Raw genomic sequence first — 25,369 nt, forward strand, 5'->3', positions numbered from 1 at the left:
CACCAGAAGGATTGTTTAAACGAGAGAATATACTTGAAATAAAGTTTAAATGGGCATAATATAAAACTATATGCAAGCTTGCAACGTTTGAGCAACGTTGGAGCCATATTGATGTTAAACGAATTCGGCCGCGCTGTAGATAAACCCTGTAAGTTTCCCAGATCGGATTTTTACAACTTTCTATAACTTTGAATAGCAATGTTGCTGATACATTGAAATATCAACTTACTAGAAAGTTACGACGAAAACTTTTAAGAAGTTCATTTTTGTACATTGCAACAATAGCACATTTGCAACTTGTACGTAACTTACACGCTATTCATTACGGCAATGTTACATTTACAATATACCAATAAGTTTGAAGTTTTATATTGTATTAACTTTTCATAGATACCTTTTAATAAGTTACAAATGTAACATTGCTTTAAATAACTCTTGTGAAGTTCCTTGCAAGTTTCATTTCTGTACATTGCAACAATAGCACATTATGCAACTTGTACGTAACTTACACGCTATTCATTACGGCAATGTTACATTTACAATACACCAATAAGTTTAAAGTTTTATATTGTATTAACTTTTCACAGATACCTTTTAATAAGTTACTAATGTAACATTGCTTTAATAACTCTTGTGAAGTTCCTTGCAAGTTACACTTGTAATGTACCTAAAAGTAGCTCTCATAATGTTTCATTTGAAACTTCTGCTATGGTTATATTTGGTATGTTGTGTCAACGAATCACTGGCAGTTTATTCGTTTAGTGAAATAATAATATTGCTGCAATTTACTAGATGCACGTTTTGTGCAAGTCACTCGTGAACCGTTCACACAATATTTCATAGGGATATTTCAGGGAACGTGATTTTTGTGGTTGGTAGGACGTCGCAAATATAACTGCACGCAAGGTGCTCTGCAATCTTCGTGAGCCTGAGCGAGCCTCGTGCGGCTGCCAGCTGCCGGTTCAAAGAGATCTCGCTTGATTCGATCGCGATTCGATTGAAACAAGCTAGATTCTCTCCAAAATCCGACAGCCAAAGGCTCGCGCGCGAGTATGCTCGACAGGTTCGGATCCGTGCGCAGCTTACAGATACTTCCCAGCATAATTTTAATGATTATGTATGATCAAAATAACTAGAAACGAAAAAGTCAAACTTAAAAACTACCTCACACAAAAATCATTGATTGTAAAACAAAAACATGGATATACAGACAACATAATTATTTTATTTGAAGTTTTTTCTTCAGACCGCAAAAACAGCACCATACTAATGAAAAATGATATGTATACTTATGTAGTGTTAGACATTTGAATTGAACATATGTTATCATAATACACACAAACACTATTTTAAAACACTGCGTGAATACTACGACGGTTAAGAGCCCGCAGGACCCGAGCTCCTTCTCATATTTGAGGAGAATACACCCGTCGCGCTGTAGAGGCGTCACTAAGGCCGTTCGCACACGCACCTACTCCTCGCCTCAGGTGACATACCTGCAAAAAATTAAATTCATTAAATCTATAATTCTGATTGTACACGTGAAACATGAGTTTGCCGCTGATGAGATGAAGGATTTATGATATTTTGTATGATTTAACTTTATTGATTATTATTACACACTATCGTTTATTACACACTATTTATGTCACACTTTCGTTTTCTATCGATCCCTTATTTGCCAAGAGTGGCACTGAAACTTGAGTAGTTTCATGTGCTCTGCCTACCCCTTCATGGGATACAGGCGTGATTGTATGTATGTATGTATGTATGATTATTATTATTATTTGCCTGAGCGCTTTTGGAGCTCGCATCCTGCACAGTCTCCAATACGTCTGACGATTTCTTAGAAACTGATAAGTCTTCAAGAGGATACTTTGCAATTGTGGTTTTGTACATGGAATTTTCCTGTACTTAAAATATTTTATACCATACAAAATTACAAATGAAGCATTAGATAATTATAAGAAACACATTCGCAAAAGTAATTTTTAAATCAAATTTCTATTGAATATGTCTGATAGCGTGCATTAGGGTAATTTCGAAAGTCACAGAAAAATCACCATTATTTCCATCATCATATCAATATTCCCCTTTCGAAATTACCCGAGCATTTCTGTGCTTCGAAATTACCCCAATGCACCATGCTAAAAGAGTTGACCGTGACGTCACTAAACACAAATTCCTACTATTTCCATAATTAGCAAACTTAAAAAGAAGCTGATTTGTGTGCTACTCTGCGGAGGCGGCACCATAATGTTAATGAAATGCAACTAAATGTACGTATTATGTTTATGACTGTACCTCAGCAGTTCTCGAAAAGTTTATACAAAAATTAAGGGAAAAGTTAAATTTGTTTTTATTAATTCCTATTTTGTTACCAAGATTTTGTTGATAAATTGAGATTTTATTAAGTTTTATTTCGTCATTAGGGTTCTCTAGTATCTATATTTTCTTAATTATAAAAATTATCCTGTATATATCTTACGAAAGTCGAATTATATTACAAAATGTTGGTAACAAAATAGGATCAATTAAAATTTGCTGACGTGGCATTGTACAAAGTTGACGGGAATTGCTGACCTATACTGCCCCGCTAAGCCGAGTGGCGCTATCTCAAAACCAAATGATTTTGGAAATGGAACTGTCAGTTATAGATCCATACTAATATTATAAATGGGAAAGTGTGTGTGTCTGTTTGTTTGTCCGTCTTTCACGGCAAAACGGAGCAACGAATTCGAACGAATTGACGTGAACGAGTTGACGATTTGACGTGGTGATTGATTTTTTAAGTGGATATAGTTGAAGGGATGGAGAGTGACATAGGCTACTTTCTGTCTCTTTCTAACGCGAGCGAAGCAGCGGGCAAAAGCTAGTACTTTATAAGTTATCTGTGGATTTCCGTTTGAGATAGCGCTTTTCGGCTTTAGGAGGCCAGTATAGGGGGCAACGAAATAATGGGCTTTGAGCGTGGAAGGGACATATCTCCGTCTCACTTACCTGTACACCTCCTGACATAATAGCTCATAAGCAGGGAGCGTACTTTTCATGCCGATGACATTAATCTGACATCACGCTCCAAATTGGGTGATCCCAAATAGTTTATTGTAAATTATTAATCATTACTCGTCAATTATTTTAATCATATACAAATTACTTCAAATACAGTAGTCCATTTACATGTGGCATAAATAATACCTACTTGAAATGTGAAACGTGAATAAAATTATTTGATTTGTTTTTATAAATAAATTTAATTAAATAGTATTGTTAACAACACATTACAATAAATACGTAGAAAAGAGAATTTCTCTCTAACGTAAAGCACACCATCCTTCTTGCATTCATTACCATGCAAATAAATTCATAACTTAAAATGATATTGATGACTAATGATTAATAATTAACAATGATACAATTTGTGATCACCCTATATGGAGCGTGACGTCAAATTGATGTAATCGGCACGAAAAGTACGCTCCCTGCTCATAAGGTTCAGGTGGAATGCGGAACTACTGAAAGTACATAAAATTACTAAGTTGTAATGATTTTTTCAATACGTACATAATAAAAGGTAGGGCTTGCAATATCGGACGGTTTTCAATTCCGGAACTGGTTTTCGAGATTGGACTTCAATTCCGGAATTCCGGAACTAGTTCCGGAATTGAACAATTTTTTTTTGGTTCGGTTTTCTGGTGGATTTTTGATGAAATAATACAATTTTAAACTGAAATTTGTTATAAATCGACGTTTAAGACAATAACTCCGTACCTGAAAGGCATATAACACTGAAATTTTCATTTTAGTAATTTGCGTCAAAATCGGTCTTGCAAGGTATTTCGAACTACAGTTAACGATACAAACGAGGTTTTAGTGCGAGTTTTCTGATAGTGGTCAACGTTAAAGTTATTTTTTAATCCATTGAGCATCGAAATAATACAAAAGTAATAATTTACAAGAATTGCATAACGTCTTGTTCACATAACTGTAATGAAAGAAATATTGAATTACCTTTATCAGACTCGAGTAGGGACAAAAGATATCCAAGCTAGCCCAAAAAGACAGATTTTATAATTTATTCCTAGGTACCTACATGTACCTCTACACCTTATTTTTTTGTAAAAAAATAAATCATTCTTTTATATACATCATTTTCCATACATTTGCTTCTCAAATCTTTTGATTTTGTGGTAAGTGGTAATAGACTTAGATAGAGTTTAGTAAAATATGGACACAACTTTGTGAAAAGTGTATAAAGTAACTACGACGTTATGCTTGTGAATGAATGTAATACCAAATACTACGATTTGCTTCTGAACTTAAGACTTTATGCCTAAAATATTCAGTGCTATGAGAAAAGCAGTAAAATTTTGAGTTTATGCCCCTTTAATACCGATTAATTTAGATTATTACTGAAATTTAAGTTCGATCTAATAAATTGAGCATAAATAACGCCAATAAAATAATAATATTAATAATGTACCTAATGTTATTTATTTATGTTTAATTGTCCTTCAGTATTCGAGCATAACACTCAACTCCCGGCTAGTAATTTTAAATTATCACAAAACAAAACTTTCTACAACAAATATTTACTTTAAAATGATTATATATTTCACTTATTAGCTAAAACAATTGAGAGCAAAACCAGAAAGTGACAATGGTATAATATTAGCGGGTTAAAACTACACTATCTCGCTCTAACTAGCCCTGGATGCAACCCTTTGGTCATAAAATAGGTACTACCTGAATCCGAGGAGTGTCTAACTTAATGAATTTACATATCTTTTATAGATGCGGTGGTAGTTTTGTAAAATAACCAGGCTGATATTACACGTTTTCGTCCAAAAATATATCTTTTTTCAACTCCGGAATTTTCGGGATTATGTGTTTCAATTCCGGAACTGTAATATCGGAAAAATTGTCCGAAATTCCGGAATTTCGAGATTCCGGAATTCCGGAATGCAAGCCCTAGTTGAAGGCATCGCCGCCGCGCCGCAGAATAGCACACGCTGAATTTACTAAAAGGAAAGTAGACTTCCCACTTAATGCTAGTTAGTTACACTGTCCAGTTTTTGGACAACTATATATATTATAAGAGTGACCCACATGTCAGTGCGCTCCCTAAGCGTATTCAAGGCTCTCAAATTTGTTGAAACATGGTCTACAATAAATTTAATCGACTTACGAGATTTGTTATTAAGAGTAAAGTCTAAAAAAAACCGGCCAACAGCGTGTCGGGCCACGCTTTCCGGCCGTAGTTTGCCGTATTTTTCTCCAAAACTACTGAACCTATCAAGTTCAAAACAAATTTTCCTAGAAAGTCTTTATAAAGTTCTACTTTAGTATTTTTTTTTATATTAGGGTTCCGTAGTAGTAGTTTCGCCATGTCTGTCTGTCCGTCCGTCCGCGGATAATCTCAGTAACCGTTAGCACTAGAAAGCTGAAATTTAGTACCAATATGTATATCAATCACGCCGACAAAGTGCAAGAATAAAAAATGGAAAAAAATGTTTTTTTTAGGGTAACCCCCTACATGTAAAGTGGGGGCTGATATTTTTTTCAAACCAACCCCAACGTGTGATATATTGTTGGATAGGTATTTAAAAATTAGTAAGGGTTTACTAAGATCGTTTTTTGATAATATTGATATTTTCGGAAATAATCGCTCCTGAAGGAAAAAAAGTGCGTCCCCCCCCTCTAACTTTTGAACCATATGGGTAAAAAATATGAAATTTTGAACTTGATAGGTTCAGTAGTTTTTGAGAAAAATACGGAAAACTACGGAACCCTACACTGAGCGTGGCCCGACACGCTCTTGGCCGGTTTTTAGGGTTCCGTAGTCAACTAGGAACCATTATAGTTTCGCCATGTCTGTCTGTCCGTCCGTCCGTCCGTCCGCGGATAATCTCAGTAACCGTAAGCACTAGAAAGCTGAAATTTGGTACCAATATGTATATCAATCACGCCAACAAAGTGCAAAAATAAAAAATGGAAAAAAATGCTTTATTAGGGCACCCCCCCTACATGTAAAGTGGGGGCTGATATTTTTTTTCATTCCAACCCCAACGTGTGATATATTGTTGGATAGGTATTTAAAAATGAATAAGGGTTTACTAAAATCGTTTTTTGATAATATTAATATTTTCGGAAATAATCGCTCCTAAAGGAAAAAAAGTGCATCCCCCCCCCCCCTCTAACTTTTGAACCATATGTTTAAAAAATATGAAAAAAATCACAAAAGTAGAAATTTATAGTCTTTCTAGGAAAATTGTTTTGAACTTGATAGGTTCAGAAGTTTTTGAGAAAAATACGAAAAACTACGGAACCCTACACTGAGCGTGGCCCGACACGCTCTTGGCCGGTTTTTTTTTAAACATATTATGGTTCAAAAGTTAGAGGGGGGGGACACACTTTTTTTCCTGTAGGAGCGATTGTTTCCGAAAATATTAATATTATCAAAAAACGATTTTAGTAAGCCCATATTGATTTTTAAATACTTATCCAACAATATATCACACGTTGGGGTTGGAATGAAAAAAAAAATCAGTCCCCACTTGTGTCGCTCAACTTCAAACGTGGGTAAATCCATTTTGCTATAAGGTTAATTATCTTTCAGATCATATTACATTTTATATAAAATAAACCTTTTAGCAGAATGGATTTACCCACTTTTGAAGTTAACACTTTCGCAACCAGGCTAAATTTCGAACAATACCCCAGAAACCGACAGTACCCGATAGTCGGGCAACGACGTGCAACTCAATGCCGGACGCCGCGAACCCGATAGTCGGGCAAGCGGCGGACGCTCAGGGCTGTGCCAAGTAACTTTCGTATACGTGCATAAAATGAAAGAGTGCGTAGCACAATGTCGAAAATCAAATGTTCTAAGTACGAAATTCCGAAAGACATGACATCGAAAATCAAAATTGCTAATGTACGAAATTCCTAAATTCAACAGTGAAGTTAACTCCTCTTCGCGTAATTGTGGCTGAGAGTTGTGCTCATCAACTACTGCATCCTCGCCGAATATATTTATTAAGTCTCGCTCAATGTCATCAGGACCACGAGCATTCGCCATCGTCGTAGTAGAAACAACCAAATTAATTATCAATTCCAATCAGAGGCAAAACCACAAAGTCCAGTAAGAAAGCAGAAGTCACAGTTGTCCAGAAACAAGCCGATAGTCGTCAAAATAAAAATTAACACAACACAACAACGTCCAAAGCACATCACAAACCATTACGGAATGGCTCAGATTGCAAATTTTACACCGTGACCGGTGTGAAAAACCCGAGTCGCTAACTTCAAATAGATATTTATTTATTTATTTATTTATTTAATATTTTATTCAAAGCTACTTGTTTTGCTTCCACGCAGTTGCTATTTTATGACTTACCTATTGTCTTTTTCTGAGAACTGCCGCTTAGAAATTAGAATGTTGTTAGGTTCTTAGTTGAATTTTTTGGTTTATTTTTCTCCGAATTTTGTTTCACTAAAATAATCCTATGAGTACCTACTTTATCACTCTTAAATATTCGTAAACACAAATTAGGTTGTACGATTTACGAAAATTCTAACTCCTATTGATACATACCCGTGTATGCGATTTAACGTAACCAACTAATAAGAATTATTATTTTGTAATCGCATTAGGTAAAGTAAATAGAAATACAAAGTGAATTAATAAATATAATAATCAACTGTACCAACTTTTCGACCACATAAGTACATTATAATCAGAAGACAGTCAGTGGCAGCCCTGAGGTAGCGAAGATGCAAAGCTTGCCCGACTATCGGGTACGTTGGCGTCGCGTGAAGGTTTATAGCTCTTGCTCGACTATCGGGTATGCCGGCATCTGAGTAAAGTTTACGAGTACCCGATTGTCGGGTACGCGGCGTCCAATGTGTTAAGCGACACACTTTACATGTACCCTAACAAAACACTTTTTTTCCACTTTTTATTTTACCACTTTGTCGGCGTAATTGATATACATATTGGTACCAAATATCAGCTTTCTAGTGCTAACGGTTACTGAGATTATCCGCGGACGGACGGACGGACAGACAGACATGGCGAAACTATAAGGGTTCCTAGTTGACTACAGCACCCTAAAAATGATGTGAGGTTGAGATGATTATTTATCAATACATCCTTATTATAGGCTACTTTCCTTCTAGTCAAATCAGCTTCTTTTTAAACTCTCAAAACGAATTTGAATGATTTGCTGATATGGAAATTAAATGAAAACGTGTCGACTGACATCAAGGTCAACTCATATGATCATTATAAATTTCAATGAGACTTCTTAAATAGAAATTGGGTTTAAAAATATGGCAGATTATTTTTAAAGGCAATTTTTATTTAAGTTTTGCTTTGTCAATCTCCTTGCTCTCGTTATCACTACTGTCATTGTCCGACATTTTGTATTTACTGAATAAAAATACAGAAATAAATAAATGAAGAGAAGGGTAAAATGTGCAAGCTAACCAAATTCCATCGGGCCAAACAAGGTGAGTGAGTGCACTGTCGCGATGACACATGGATCTGCAGTTGGAGAATGGCCTGGCACGAAGTAGCGGGGCTCTGGGCCACAACCATCTGAAATGTCCGGTACGTGGGCTATATAAAACAAGTGCAAATAACAGGGAGGGAGGTGCAGAAACAGTTAATGAGAAAACCCAGGAATATTTATGAACACACACAAATAATTTGCAATTAAATGCACCCAAATATCAAATGCTACGCAAACGCTACACATCTCTTAGGTTAATTAAGCTGAGTTCGGACTATCAAAGGGTCATTTTGGATTATTTACGTGACGTTTTTATACTTGGTACACAATAAAATACAAATATAAATGTTGTAGATAAGATACAAATATTGTACTCTCGACGGCTTTTTATTGTCAAGTTGTAATATCAAGCAATCACAACTGACTACATACCTAAGGGTCACTTGCACCACCGAAAATGGAGGGTTAACCCGAGGCTAACCCACCATTTCATATGGAATTTGACAGTCGAAAAGGGAATCAAAATAGACGTATAAATGCACAACTACCTTTCTAAGCTTGAGAAAGATCCGCCGCGTCATTTGCACCCGACGACTGCGTGATGACTTGATGACGTGGCACTGGGATAGACTTCATTGGCCATTGCTCGCAGGCCGGGTCCTGTTATTGATCGCCGACTTGTCCAGGATGGCGGCAGATGATGGGGCATGGGGCAACAAAAAGAACCCTGAACCTGAACACAGTGAAAAATTATATTGAATTAGAATGTTTAAAATAAATCGCGTAATGCGCCATGTCGGTAGTCCGGTGGCGAGCCTTTTTTCTGTAATATGATATCTTGGGGATTCACGCCGATTCAGTGCGCGCCCCGAGACACGCAACGCTTAAGTGGGAACGCCAGAAACCAACCTAGTCCCACAATAAACTCAATAAGCTATCGAATAGTTAACTGCCACATAGGCTGTAAATGGGTAATTAAATAGCAAATCTCACCATTTTTCCGATCCGGTCAGCTAGCTTCAGCTAGCGGATTTATTTCAAGTTCACACAGCAGCACAGCACGCACGACACGATAGAAGATGGCGGCATTGGCGTCCGCCGTTTTTTTTTTAATTTATTTCCAGACCATGGATACAAGTCCTTCAGTCGCTCGCGGCGCGTCGCGGTCCGGGGTTGCCAACTCTAAAACCGTTCTCAGAAACAGAGGGAAAATTATATTTATAATATTCAGAGCCCGTAACTTTCATAATAATATTATTTAGTTGCGTCACCGTCAGTGGCGAAAATGCATATCGTGATTTCGCTAGGACGGGTATATACATATAAGTTGTATTTAATAAGAAACCCCCCTTAGTAATTAGTCTCTGGCATATAATTTATAAGTGTAGGTATTCAAAGAAGAAAATATTAATTTACGTGAAATGATCAATGAAGGATTTAGAAATTACTGACAAATATTATTTTGTATGTTTTAATGTTTATCTTTTAATATTTATTGTGATTTATTTTCAACACGGAGTAAAAGTGTAAAAGCATCTCAAATAAAATAATTATAATGTATTAAATGATAATGCAAGTTTGAATATACTATACTTATGACGTTTTTCAGTACAAAATCGTGCTTCGAAGTTTCGACCCAGCATAATATAATTCGCTTCTCGTTTTTCTTGAAACGAGTTTTAACTTTTTTTTCTAAAAACATAATTCTTGAAACGAGTTTTAACTTTTTTTCTAAAAACATAATTCTTGAAAGATTTTACTTTTCACTTTTTGACATTTATCAATGAGGATAGTGAAACCTCAGTGAAACTAATCTCCATAGTGGCATCAACTCCCTTAAAAAGATCTTTTTTACTGAGTAAGGCTTCCCACAGACAGTCTTAAAAATTCATAATCTTAAAAAAAATTTGTATGCAATTGACACTGACAGATCTGTCAGTGTCTTGTCAGTGTCAGTTTGAACTGTCAGATTGCATACAAGTTTTTTTTAAGATTATGAATTTTTAAGACTGTCTGTGGGAAGCCTAACAATTAGATTTTTTTTCAATTGATAGTAACTCTGAAGCTAAGCGATGTCCAAAAAAGTATAAGTAGGTACATGACAATATAGTCTCTAAAAGTGGTCAGGAATACACTGTTAAAATCTTTTGACGACGTTAAAAATATTTAGGGTCTGTTTAACAATGTCTAACTAAAGTATAGCTAATCAATAAATAAATTAACTGCGAGATAAAACATCCCACAGTTTGCGTTTTGGTCCAAGAGCTGGCAGGATTTTTGAGCAGGTCCTTGAGGCAACCTGGAAAGGTGCTCAGATGCTTCTCCAATCATAACCCACATCAGGTCTGCAAGTCTGGCAGCTGGGGAGTGGGGCTTTATCGAGCTATGAATTAAAGATTTAATTTTTTGGGCCCAAAAAAGGTGTTTGAGGCAACCTGGAATTATTAAAAAGTGAAAGTAGAGTTCCTCAGAAGTCGTATAGTGTTCATGCCAGATAATTTGGCCGGGTTCTTCACCGCGCCAGAACCGTGCAAAGTGGTAAAAAAATCCAAAAAAGGTTCTTGAGGCAATCTGTCATTTTTACCAGTAAAACATGAGGGTCTAAATAGCCATGAAAAAATAATGCCATGACATGAGGTGGGTGGGTGGGTGCCATGACGTACCCTGCCATTCGATCTTGAAAGTCAATTTTTTAGTTTTTCGTAAATAACTCGTAAACGGTGGCCCATAGCAAAAAAATATGTTAAACAGAAAATATCTATATAAAATTTCCTACAAGAAAGGTTATGTACGTTTTTTCGATAGGATCAATATATAAATGGACTAGTTTTTTAAAGGTGCGCGGGGCCCGAGGGCATTTGATTTTTCCAAAAAAAATTTTTCTCATTCCTATTTTTGGACCCCGTTCTTACCACGTGAAAAATTTTAGCGCGCTCGGACCGAAGATAAAAAAATAACAATTCAAAGTCGGCCATTTTGAAATTTTTTAAATGCTATTCGATGGACCTCAGATAACTAACTACATACAACATTAGTTTAAGTACTTTTAACCTTTTTCCTACCGTTACGGAGCTATGGGGATTAAAAAAAACCTCCATACAAATTTCAATCAGTCTTCAAAGGCCACCATTTTGAATTTTTCAAAATTTTGTTTTTGTATACTAATCTTTGGGCGACTGTACACGCATCTGCCAAGTTTCAGTGCGCTCGGACCATTTTGAAATTTTTCAAAAAAAAAGTCGGCCATTTTGATTTTTTAAAAATGCTATTTAGTGGACCTGAGGTGACTGTATAACATTTGTTTTAGCACTTTTCACTTCTTTGTACCGTTACGGACCTGTGGTAATTAAAAGACAAACCTCCATACAAATTTCAATTAGCCCTCAAAGGCCGCCATTTTGAATTTTTCAAGATTTTCTTTTTGAATATAAATTTTGAGGCAACCTTCCACCCGTGTGCCAAATCTCAGCGCACTAGGACCATTTTGAAATTATTAAAAAAAAAGGTCGGCCATTTTGATTTTTTTTTTAATGCAACTTTTTTCTACTCCGAGACCTGTATGACATTTGGTCGAGCACCCCCCGGCTATTTTTTTTAATTTCATTCGAATCAAGGCCGCTAAGAGATTCAACGACCAAAATTTGAGCACTCTACGTAAAGTCGGCCATTTTGAAAAAAAAAAAAGGCGGCGTCAAAAATTTCCCAGGGTCCTCACTGCCAAGAATAATGTTATACAGAATTAATCTACATAAACTTTTTTAATATTATGTAGATTAATTCTGTGTAACATTATTTTTGGCTGTGAGCCACCGTTTTTGAGTTATCAACAAAAAACGGCCCATGTAATCTATTTAAAAATACTTTCCAACTAAAAAAATTATCCTAGCGTAAAAACCTATATAACATTTCTTATAGGAAATTTTATGTAGATATTATCTGTTTAACATATTTTTTTGCTGTGGGCCACCGTTTACGAGGTATTGACGAAAAACGGAGCATGTAATCGATTAAAAAAAAACTTTCTTACTAAATTATCCATTTATATATTGATCCTATCCAAAAAACGTACACAACCTTTCTTGTAGGAAATTTTATGTAGATAGTTTTTGTTCAACATATTTTTTTGTTGTGGGCCACCGTTTACGAGTTATTTACGAAAAACTAAAAAAAATGACTTTCAAGATCGAATGGAAGGGTACGGCTACGGACCCCACCTCATGTCATGGCATTATTTTTTCATGGCTATTTAGACCCTATCTTTTACTGGTAAAAATGACAGATTGCAACCGAACCCTAATAAAACTTATTATATTATATTATTATTTATTTTTTCCACTTTTTATTTTTGCATCTCAGCAAAAGCAAATTTCAGCGGTTTCCAGTCCAGGACGGACGGGCGGATGGACAGACAGACAGACAAATATGGCGAAACTATAAGGATTCCTAGTTGACTACGAAATACTAAAATAAGCGCCAAATTTGAAACATGGGCGAAGGTTTATTGTGCCATAGAAAATTTGAATTAGGCGCCTTTTTTAAACGACAGTATTTGCTTGGCCATAATTTTCTTTAAATAATTTTATTAATGTAAATGTTGCAAATAATTGTGAAAATAAAGTTATCGAATAATAATACTAAAGCCTGACCAGAAATATATGACTATTATTGTCAAGAGGGCGCTGTTTATTCTGATGTATGGGGTGACATTGCAGTTTAGTATGAAGAATAGTTCTCATATTATATTTCTCTCTTTATTAGGCTCTCAGGCTTTATCAATCTATGACTTTCGAGCCAATTCGTCACTACTTTTAAAAAATTTCGTATCTCACGCTGTTCCTCAAAGTTAAAACGCAGTAAGTCTATATGCATTCCATACATACTTACTACAATTTTCTTTTCATTGATAGACGAAGATATGAGTTTTTTTTTAAAGTAGTGACGAATTATTTATGTCTCCTGATTTTTAGGACACGTGTCTTCTGATTTTATTCAAATTGGACCTGGCAACACTGAAATAATGTCAGAATCTTTTCTTTGACATTATTTACAATTTATATTATTGTACATAATTGGTTTTTTCACTATTCTTAAGCTAAAAAAAACACCTGTTTGTCCTCCAAAGAATACCTTATGTACGTATGAAACATATTCTTTCTTCTAGTATGAATTGTACGCATATTGCCAAACTTCAGGTTTAATTAATATAATATTGTTAATCAAACTACCTCTTCTATTTTGCAGTGGATTCACAGAATGATTGAGGATTTGAGGGAAGCATGTTAAGACTGTGACAATATGGTCTTAAGGCAGCCGGCCTCATTGAGAACAAGAAAATATTCTGCTTCATGTAGCGGTTGTTATTTGTTAATATGACATGTCTCGGCAGTGTAGTGACCCTGTGCTTAATTAAGGCTTCAGGCTCAAATCATGGTGAGGGCATTTTTTTATATGATAAACACTGACATTTGTTTCTCAATAAATGTATTATTATACACGGTCAGAGTATAGCAAAAGGACTTAGAAAAATTTGTGAACAATTTTTTTTTTGTTTTTATGCAGTACTATTCTAAAACATTACTTTGTTATAGGTAAACCAAAATGTAAGCGGCCGGTTGAAAAAGTAGCAGAGTCGAAAATGGAAATTAATGAGCTGCAGAAGTAAATTTTAGAAGAATAATTCTCTTCTTTGTTGTATCCTTGTGGCTGAGGGACATGACGAATGAGGCCATTCTTTACCAGTGCTCTTCACGCCACTCAATCCTGGGCCCGGTGCATGCTAGCCTGCAGTGGTCTTTGTCAGAGATGTTATTGTGTCTGCCCAATGTGTGCCCATGCTGCCACTTCTTCACTTCCTTGCCGTGTCCTGTGATTATGGGAATAATATGCAAATAAAAACCAACAATGGGCCATCGAAGAACAGGAGAGGGCATGTGGGCCTTAGAGAAAGAGTTGTTAATGTGAAGACTAAATAAATTCAACAAATAAAATCTCAACTATAATACTGTCTTTGGTACACCCGCTACCATCGCGTCAAATAGTGAAAGTGCAGTTCAGTGTAAGCAAAGACAGTGTACAAGATATACCACTCACCTATGGCATTAGTGTTACTAGACCACATTAATACATAAAGACTATTTTTCTAAACTTGTCCAAAAATTTTATTAAAAAGGTGTCGGAACGCCTTCTCGGGGGACCAAATAGCGGGTTCCTTCTTTGCTCAGAGGTTGAGTCTGGCGGTGCAAAGGGGAAACGCCGCAAGCATTCTTGGGTCTATGCCGGAGGCAGGGGATCTGAGGGGGTTTTTTATATTTAGTTATAACCTGCTTGTGTTAGTTTTAGTCTTTAGGGTTTTAAGATTTAATTATAAGATTAAATATATTGTTCGTAGTTGTTGTTGAATAAGCAGTGTTTGTGTGTCTGACTAACGAAAATATAAATTCAGATTCTAAACGTCTAAACTTGTGTATAGCTCTGTGTTGTCTTAATAAATCCTATTGGAAACGCTGTTGTTGTTCTGATTAGCCAGGCCTAAACGGTACCCTTCACCATCTTATAAGAGTACCAACTATTGGGAACCTGAACCTAAATGACAGTAAGGGTCACTTGCACCACCGAAAATCCGAGGTTAACCCACCATTTTATATGGAATTTGACAGTCCACTAACCTTGAGTTAAGCGGGTGGTACAAGTGGCCCTTAAGGGAACGCTATCACACAATGAAGCTAGGAATATATTGCGCGGACGTCTGCGATTGCACGTGCATGACCGACAATCGATAGTTTGCACAATTCAGTGTATAATCATTATCCAGATCGCGTCCGCGGTCGAGACCCATAATATGTTCCTAGCTTTACCAGTTCCACAATATAATATATCGTCACTACTTTGAAAAAATCTCGTATCTCACCCTGCTTCTCAAAGTTAAAACACAGTAAGTCTATATGCATTCCATACATACTTAATACAATTTTCTTTTCATTGACAGACGAAGATACAAGTTTTTTTTTAAAGTAGTGACGATACAATATTATGTGGTATGTACGTGGCTTGGCCCGAACCCACTGATGCACACGCCGCTACGTATCAGGGAGGCAAGTATGGTCGCCCGATAAATGATAAGATAAAACATCAACATCGTTCATCGCTCGACCATACTAATGCCTGCCAGGGTGCACACGTAAGGCACCGGCCACATCAGAGCGTCGCGTGTCTCGGGGCGCGCAACGGACGTCGGCGCCACGCCACCTGAGTGTAATTCAAAAAGCGTCTCCTCAGTACATTTTGTATAGGAAGGACGTAAGGCGCGCCGCCAAGCGGCGCGGCGCGCGCCACGCCGCCGCCACGCAACCGGGGGCGCGTCTTAGTGACCGGCCACACCAGAGCGTCGCGTGTCTCGGGGCGCGCAACGGGCGTCCGCGCCACGCCGCTTCAGTGTAATTCAAAAAACGCCTCCTCAGTACATTTTGTATAGGAAAGACGTAAGACGCGCCCCAGGTGGCGTGGCGGCGGCGGGGCGCGCGCCGCGCCGCTTGGCGGCGCGCCTTACGTCCTTCCTATACAAAATGTACTGAGGAGACGCTTTTTGAATTACACTCAGGTGGCGTGGCGCGGACGCCCTTTGCGCGCCCCGAGACACGCGACGCATAAGTGGGAACGCTGCCTTAATTACGTCCTTCCTATACAAAATGTACTGAGGAGACGTTTTTTGAATTACACTGAGGCGGCGTGGCGCGGACGCCCGTTGCGCGCCCCGAGACACGCGACGCTCTGGTGTCGCCGGTCACTAAGGCCGTTTTCACATTATCCGATCCGAATATCGGATGTCGGAAGGATTTTAATGGAAAGTAAACTGCATGCTGGGGATGAATCTATTGAGTGGTTCGTGATGGAGTCGTTGGATATCCAACATAGGTCTTTCAAAAGGTGTAGGGGTTTGAAATGAAATTCGTCCTTGATGTAACTTACCCTAAGACCGTTTTCACATTATCCGATCCGATATCGGATGTCGGAAGGATTTCAATAGAAAAAATCCAAGATGGCGCCGGTAATGTATGGGATATCGGTCCGACATCCGATATCGGATCGGATATTGTGAAAACGCACTAATACCTACCCACCGAGCAGTAAAAAAACAATCTGAAAAATCTAATAGGTATAGCTCAAAACATCTATTGTGTTTATAATTTACCCTGATGTTATGCTATTTTGATACGGGTAATATTTATAGATTCTAAAATAGATTAATTAAAGGAAATATCAATTTGTGATAACGCAGCAAAATTATAAAAAATATATTTAAAACGGTCAATGACTGCAATATTGATGTTAAATGTTTAATAAACGTTATTATTTAAAATTGGTGCAACATTGAGAAATTAATTCTTAAAAAAAACAATTGCCGTGACATTGTATTTATAATTACCTGTAATGTTACAAAATAAATATACCGGTTATATCAAAAGGTTTTATTGAAGTAAATCTTAATTTGTGATATTGCAGCAACTACATAAAACCAATATTTCAAGTGGTCAATTGCAGTAATATTGATTTTGAACATTTGGGAAACTTTATGCTACGTATCAGGGAGGCAAGTATGGTCGCCCGATAAATGATAAGATAAAACATCAACATCGTTCATCGCTCGACCATACTAATGCCTGCCAGGGTGCACACGTAAGGCCGTTTTCACATTATCCGATCCGAATATCGGATGTCGGAAGGATTTTAATGGAAAGTAATAAACTGCATGCTGCTGGGGATGAATCTATTGAGTGGTTCGTGATGGAGTCGTTGGATATCCAACATAAGTCTTTCAAAAGGTGTAGGGGTTTGAAATGAAATTCGTCCTTGATGTAACTTACCCTAAGACCGTTTTCACATTATCCGATCCGATATCGGATGTCGGAAGGATTTCAATAGAAAAAATCCAAGATGGCGCCGGTAATGTATGGGATATCGGTCCGACATCCGATATCGAATCGGATATTGTGAAAACGCACTAATACCTACCCACCGAGCAGTAAAAAAACAATCTGAAAAATCTAATAGGTATAGCTCAAAACATCTATTGTGTTTATAATTTGCCCTGATGTTATGCTATTTTGATACGGGTAATATTTATAGATTCTAAAATAGATTAATTAAAGGAAATATCAATTTGTGATAACGCAGCAAAATTATAAAAAATATATTTAAAACGGTCAATGACTGCAATATTGATGTTAAATGTTTAATAAACGTTATTATTTAAAATTGGTGCAACATTGAGAAATTAATTCTTAAAAAAAACAATTGCCGTGACATTGTATTTATAATTACCTGTAATGTTACAAAATAAATATACCGGTTATATCAAAAGGTTTTATTGAAGTAAATCTTAATTTGTGATATTGCAGCAACTGCATAAAACCAATATTTCAAGTGGTCAGTTGCAGTAATATTGATTTTGAACATTTGGGAAACTTTAAGTTTAGACATTGAAGTAACATTGAAAACTTGATGTTTAAAAGTTAATGTTGCTGTAACGTTGCATATGTAATATAGCTAATACCTTGTTGCAGCAATGTAATAAATGAACATTTAAATAACTTGTAATCAAAACATCCTTGCAATATTATAATATTAGTTTTCATTTGTCATGTTACAATAATATAGCACTACTAATTTTCTGAAAGTTTCAAATTACCAATAAGTTGAATGTTGTTGTCATATTTCTCCGACCTTACATTCTAAACTTACAAATGTGAGGTATGTAAACTTACTGCAAGTTATTGTAAGTTTCATGCTCAGTGGGTTAGCTTTCCATCTTAGAATATAAATTAACCAAAGTTATGCTTCTTATCTGTTCACAACGCTGAGTAATGTATGTGTTAATAAAACATGATAATAAATAAGAGATATTTATTAACTCGTATTCACTGTTCGATCCGCAGAATGTGCCCGATAAAAAACCTTATATCGTGACCTTGATTTCATGTTTCTTATATAAAAATCATTTATTTGTTATTATTCTTGAAATTTTGATTAATACTGGTGTACCACGTATACTTTTATATAAAATATGAATTAAATAACACATAAGTGAACACAGGAAAAAACACTTTCGAGTATAGGTACCCTGATACCCAAATAGTTACCCTTTGCTGGCACAAAATCTTTTTTGATCAATATTGGCTTCCGTCAAAAGATTCCTTCTCTAAGTGATCATGAATCTACAACCATCTCTTTCTTTATGATGAAATTAAAGAAGAACTTTGTGCCAAACGCGATTGTCGGCTATAGCTGTATCAAACTCATTTGGAAATGCCTTTTGCTCATTTGGCCACCCTTTGACTTGCCCGCCTGTGCTCAAAGATATGCCATGTAAACTAATAAACTAGATATCGTATTGTTGGTTACTTTATTTACAAATCGTAGTCTTTTTGGTACAGTACAGAAGGAGTAGTATAAAACGAACTTGAATTGATGAATGCCAACCTTTCGAGCAGGCTGGTTTCCGTACCAAGGTGCAAGACGTGAGTTTCGTCATAAAACCAGACTAAAATGGAGTTGGGTGTGGGGCCCATATTGCTAGGTAAAGCGATGGCAGGTGGCCTAATATTTTAACAGAATGGTGTCGGCTTACAGATGTAAGTAGCGCTAGACATCCGTTGGCTCGCTGGGTGGACGACATCCAGAAAATTGCGGGTCATAACTGGATTAAGAGTAGCTCAGGATCGGGACAAGTAGCGTACTAGAAAATAGGCCTATGCTCAGCAGTGGGCGAAAAAAGGCTGATATGATGATGATGATAACGGACTTGTTTGCAGATCGAGTCACGCCAATGTTGATTTTTATGAGGTTGGGTCTACGCCAGAAGGGTAAGAAAGCTGAATTTACATCGGTGACCGAGAGGCTCACGAGAGGCTCTTTTGTATGCTTTAATTTGAGAAAATTAAAGCATACAACTTCAGCAAAATTCCAATAATACCGTCGTTATCTGTGCCGAGGAAAAAAAGAGCTTTACACACTGAACTATGCTGGAAATGAACGTCCGGCATATAGGTCTCAGCATTTTGAGTTGGACGCAGACAGTTTATTAGGAAATGCGGTTCTGTTTTTTGCGTCTTGGAACCACTGAATAATTTTCCATTTTCAAAGTGTGGGTCGCGACCCCCAGGGGGGTCGCGGCACGTATCTTGAGGGGCCACGAAGTTTAGGTTTAAGAGAAACTTATGACAGGCTGATTTGATTTTTTCTAACTTCATGAAGTTAAATTCTTGAATTTCTACGTTCACGTTCACGTTGTCCACAACTCTATTTTTGCTAGAAATCCGTTAACTTTATCTGCTGTAATTATGTTTTCGTCAAAGATATCGCGGCAAGATACTCGTTTGCTACTTTCAATGGCCAAACATATTTAATCAGAAAGTAAATCTGCAAAACCAGTTTTATTATACTTGATATAGCTAATATTTGGCAAAGAGCTATGGGGGCCGCGTATAAATTAAGGAGTCATAAAGGGCCGTGACACCATAAAGTTTGAAAACCACTGTGCTATACGATACGTGCAGGACATGTTTGCACCTGATCGGTGGGCAAAAGTAGCAACTGAATGGTTACCGCAGCTTCGCAAGGGCAAAGGCAGACCAAAAATAGAGATATCACTCGGACAGCGGGAGCAGGCATCAAACCGTGATGAGTGCACGAAGGAAGAGGAGGCATTTACACAGCAGTGGGACACATATTAGGCTACTTAAAAAAAACACGATTCTATCAAATGAAGTTTGACATTTGCCAGTGATTGGAAACACAGAGAATGGAATTAAAAGCTTCATTTCCTGCAGAATCAGATCAGTAACAAAATTAGGATCATGCAAATTTAAGCAAACCTGGGTTACCTGGAGAAGTAAGGTGAAAAAAACAATCGCCTTCTATTCAATCTGCTGATTTACAGTCTTACATACAGCGGCTATAAGCAATTTGCCGACGATGTGGGCGCGTGGTTATTTTGGAAAGGACAATATTTCAAGGAGCCATGAAATCTAGAATGGATTACATGGTGATCTAGATCAAAAGATAGCAGAAGATCCAACAGGGAAAGTTCTTGGCTCTCCACTTGTGGTATTCTCGTAGGTGCTGTAAACGATTGTGTCAAGTCGTGTGCCAAGTCAAAGTCGTCACGGTCATAGATCTTCCCCCATAACCGGTTTTTCGCATTTTTCTTAGTGCTTAATACAGAATATTTTAAAAACAGTAAATTATATGTATTGGAAATTGCATAAAAAGTCCAAAAATGTAATCAAATACTAAGTTTGAGCAATTTATTAACTACCAAGGTCACGCCGATTTTACGCCGATTAATAATCGGCGGCGGCGGCGTGGCCAAAATTGCCGGCGGCGGCGGCGCGCCGGCGCGGCGCACACGTCTAGATTGGAGGTGCGCTGCCAGCCTAAGAGCTTCACTGAAAAGCGACTGGCAAATATCAAATGACATTTTGCATATAAGTTCAGAAAAACAATTGAATGTGTAACATATTTTACACGTCTAATACGTGTAACGCAATAAAATTATATTATTTTATCTTTTTTCCTACATCTGCAATTTTGCATGGATGTATTTATTGGCTGTGGTTACGGATAGACGCCCCAGTAAAACGGAGGTATTAGTGAACAACACTAAATTACCCTTGCATTAGCTTAAGTATGTTAAACAAAAATATTGGCCTACTTTTTAATGTTATATGCTTTTACCGGATTTATTTTTCTGCCGGCTGAACCACTGGGGATTTTTTCAACAAAACTTTGCACAATCGTTTTCGCTCGGCTCTGTAGCTTCGGCTTTTTGGCCTCCTTCGGTGGTCAGCCTCAGCCACTACCCTCACTCGTTCCCGCGCCCCATCACGGCGGGCGAGTGCTGCTCTCCCTCCGCGCCTCCGCTTCATTTATAAACACTCTAGGGGTAGGGCATACAAGACCACGTGGAAGTGGGGTGCTCTGATTCGGATTTCACAAAGGCAGGATAACATACTAACCTAACCAAACATTTTTTTTTTAGTTTTAATATTTTAGGTGTTTTGTTGGGTTTATTTTGTTTATTTTTTACCTGAAACTAATTGGTCTAGCGACTCTATAATTCTATCGACGGGGGCAGTCAGCGCGACAGCGGCAGTTATTTATTTTGATACCGCGCCGCCCATAACCAGGATAAATCTTGGATATGTCCGCGAGAAATTTGCGGAATCTTGCGGCGGGTGTTGGACAAAGGCGCAATATGTTCTGGTCGTACATACATTCGCCCACGTACCATTAATTTTTTTTTGCACTGCGGCATGAACGGCAATGGCGCTTGAGCTCTAACCATTGCCGTTCAATAATATTAGTGTGCACTTGCACGCTCCGCTGCTGCGAGCCGGGAATCGGTTGCCCCAGTTGTGGATGCGCGTCCATGGCAATCCGGCCTGCTACAAATTGTTGACTGTGATTAACAGTAGCATGTCCCTGCATACCCAAACGCAGATGGACCCCAGTATACGACCGGTGCATATCACTCATGATAAATGAATCTTCCTGCACCACGGCCTGCACAATGGGGTCTAAAGGGGTTTTATCTTTAATGAGTTCGACATGAACGTTCTTTGTCAAACGGCTGACACAGCCAAATGTCCATGTTTGGCGCTTCAGAAGACGCCTTCTGTGATATTTGTTACGCCGTGGCTTGCGTGGGCGACGGTCGCGCGATGGTCGCGTGACGGCGATGCGACGCATACGAAATCAAACCTTATCGATATGGAAGTAGACAATGCCATGAGACGCGACCGTCGCCCACGCAAGACACGGCGTTAGTGTGTGTATAAATAAACATTATATGAAAACATCATTATTTTTTATCATGTTCTATCTATACGATACTTCACTTTATAAAACAAGGTTTTCATATATTTTACAAATCATGGTTTCATAGTATTTCTAAGAAACATCTTGCAAGTTAAGACCGCTAGAAATCTTAAACGACTACATAGGTTTAAAAAAAAAATGCGCTTAGTAGTTTCGGAGATAAGGGGCCAATGGTCATTTTTTGCCTATTTTCTTAAATTACTTGACATATATTTTTTTTTAATTTGAAATACATACTTACCAGGTACTTATAAAAATTTCTTTCATTTGATATGTAACACAATATAGGTAGTTCAAAATACTTTTATTTTTCACTTTATACTTGTTTTTATTTTTCACTTTAACCCCCAAAAAGTGGACCCTATAATTAAATATTCTTCATTTAAATTACATGTCCGTCTTTGGGTCACAGGTTAACATTACACAAATTTCAAGTTAATCGGTTCAGTAGTTTTGGAGAAAATTGGCTGTGACAGACGGACATACAGACGCAAGAGTGATCATGTAAGGGTTCCGTTTTTCCTTTCTGAGGTACGGATATATGTAAGCCCTTTCTTTGTTAGGCCGGAAACTTTTGGACCTCGTAAGAAAAATTTTTTTTCTTTCTTTTGGCCTCAATAACGCGTGGTTAATGTTATGTGTGTTCCTCGCGAGCACCCTTTATAGACATACACGATGCTGATGAGGACACCAAATAATTAACCCCCGACACAAAAACGACGGGGTGCTATAAGTTAGACGTGTCTGTCTGTCTGTGGCATCATAGCTCTCGAACGGATGAACCGATTTAGATTTAGTTTTTTTTTTGTTTGAAAGCTGAATTAGTCGGGAGTGTTCTTTTCTTAGCCATGATTCATGGAAATCGGTCCACTATGTCGGAGGTTTTATTTGTGGTTATTTTAACAGGGTATTCATGATCCCATTTTAAGATTAAAATGTCATATAAACTTTACTGGTTTTTGCCCAGTTTCAGAGTTATTACCAATTGAAAAGTAAAAGAAAATGTCTTTTATTGTTGATGCCATCATGGAGAATAGTCTCGTGACTATCCTCATTGATAGATGTCAAAAAGTGAGCAGTAAAAACTTACCCAGATAATTAACTGCCAATACTGTAATAAAACGTATGTAACGCTAACGGTGACAGTATAAAATGTAGATCTGCCTTATAATCATTTTTTATAATATAAATTCAGTAACATATAACTCTATGTATGATAAGAAATGTCCTCAAATGAAAAACGGTTTCACTTCCCTCGTCTCTGGGGTACCTAAGTGAAACAGTTGTCTTTGTCTTGTCTTGTACAGTCAGCTGCAGAGAAAAGTAGACCCCCCTGCATACAAATTTGTATGCAAGAGGGTCTACTTTTCTCTGCAGCTGACTGTACTATGGGCCTCAAAAGTAATTTTGAATTTAACTGTTGTTCCATCTTAAAGATATAAAACAATTTGTATACCTAATACCCGAAAAGACACGTTTATTTTTGAATTACAACAAAAACATTGTATTAGGGGTAAGTGAAACATACATTGAAAGTCTAATTCAAATAAAAATATTCGTACAAAAAGTGGCCATGTATTGTATTTAAATTACACACTAATGAGAGCTGTAACTGAAAGTTGCCCACTTCTGAGTGCAAATGATTCCTTATCAGTTATTTTTTTATAATTTCGCACATTTTCCATGTCTCTGTACTTAACAAAACACTGCATACAAAAGAATGACACAACTTTTGCAAAAATATTAACCTATAATTTTTAAGGAAAAAAAACCGCCGCCTTTGGGGTTCTGATGAAAGCTACTTGCGAATGTTGGATTATGTAGAAATGTGTAGGTATTTTTAAAAGCTGCTTTTAATACATTAATTATTTGATGGCAACACATTTGTCATTTGATATTTGCCAGTCACTTATCGGTGAAGGAAAACATCGTGAGGAAACCGGACTCATCCTAATAAGGTCTAGTTACCCTCCGGGTTGGAAGGTCAGATGGCAGTCGCTTTCGTAAAACTAGTGCCTACGCCAAATCTTGGGATTATTTGTCAAAGCGGACCCCAGGCTCCCATGAGCCGTGGCAAATGCCGGGATAACGCAAGGAGGATGATGATGATTTGATGGAAACACAAATGAATATACGTATACCGTTATAGGTTTGAGGAGTTTCCTCAATTCCACATGAATCAGATTATAAAAATCGAAGCTTGACAAAATTTGACTTGAAAACTCAATATTCTTAACAAACATAACTAAATAAATGTCACTGTTCTGAACTTAAATGCATGCTATTCTTATAAAAATACCAGTCACTATAAGTGTGCCGTTCAGATTTAAGGAGTTCCGTTCTGATCTTCATCAGCAGTTCCACTGCACCAAATGTCACTGTTCTGGACGTAAGTGCATGCTATTCTTATAAAAATACCAAAGTCACTATAAGTGTGCCGTTAAGATTTGAGGAGTTCGGTTCTGACCATCATCCGCGCGCATTTCCTCTGCACAAATGTCACTGTTCTGGACCTAAGTGCATGCTGTTCTTATAAAAATACCAAAGTCACTATAAGTGTGCCGTTCAGATTTGAGGAGTTGGGTTCGGACCATCATCAGCAGTTCCACTGCACCAAAATCACTGTTCTAGACGCAAGTGCATGCTGTTCTTATAAAAATACCAAAGTCACTATAAGCGTGCCGTTCAGATTTGAGGAGTTCCGTTCTGACCATCATCAGCAGTTCCACTGCACCAAATGTCACTGTTCCGTACGTAAATACATGCTGTTCTTTAAAAAACACAAAAATCACCATATGTGTGCCTTTCAGATTTGAGGAGTTCCCTCGATTTCTCCAGGATCCCATCATCAGAACTGGGTCCTGAGAAAAATGGGACCAATCTGTATGCATATACATTCAATAAAAAAAAAAATTCAAAATCGGTCCAGTAACGACGGAGATATCGTGGAACAAACATAAAAAAAAACATACAGACGA

The 25,369-nt window shown here is 37.3% G+C and overlaps 1 long non-coding RNA gene across 1 annotated transcript; it reads left to right on the forward strand.

Annotated features, from left to right (window-relative positions):
* Nucleotides 1–12,776: 12,776 nt before the first annotated feature.
* LOC125241817 lies at nucleotides 12,777–15,020 on the forward strand. The gene is made up of 3 exons (XR_007178769.1): nucleotides 12,777–13,648; nucleotides 13,758–13,946; nucleotides 14,105–15,020. It is a non-coding gene; the product is annotated as an uncharacterized LOC125241817 (long non-coding RNA).
* Nucleotides 15,021–25,369: the final 10,349 nt, after the last annotated feature.

The sequence above is a fragment of the Leguminivora glycinivorella genome, chromosome Z (genome assembly GCF_023078275.1).
Source record: "Leguminivora glycinivorella isolate SPB_JAAS2020 chromosome Z, LegGlyc_1.1, whole genome shotgun sequence".
Lineage (NCBI taxonomy): Eukaryota > Metazoa > Arthropoda > Insecta > Lepidoptera > Tortricidae > Leguminivora > Leguminivora glycinivorella.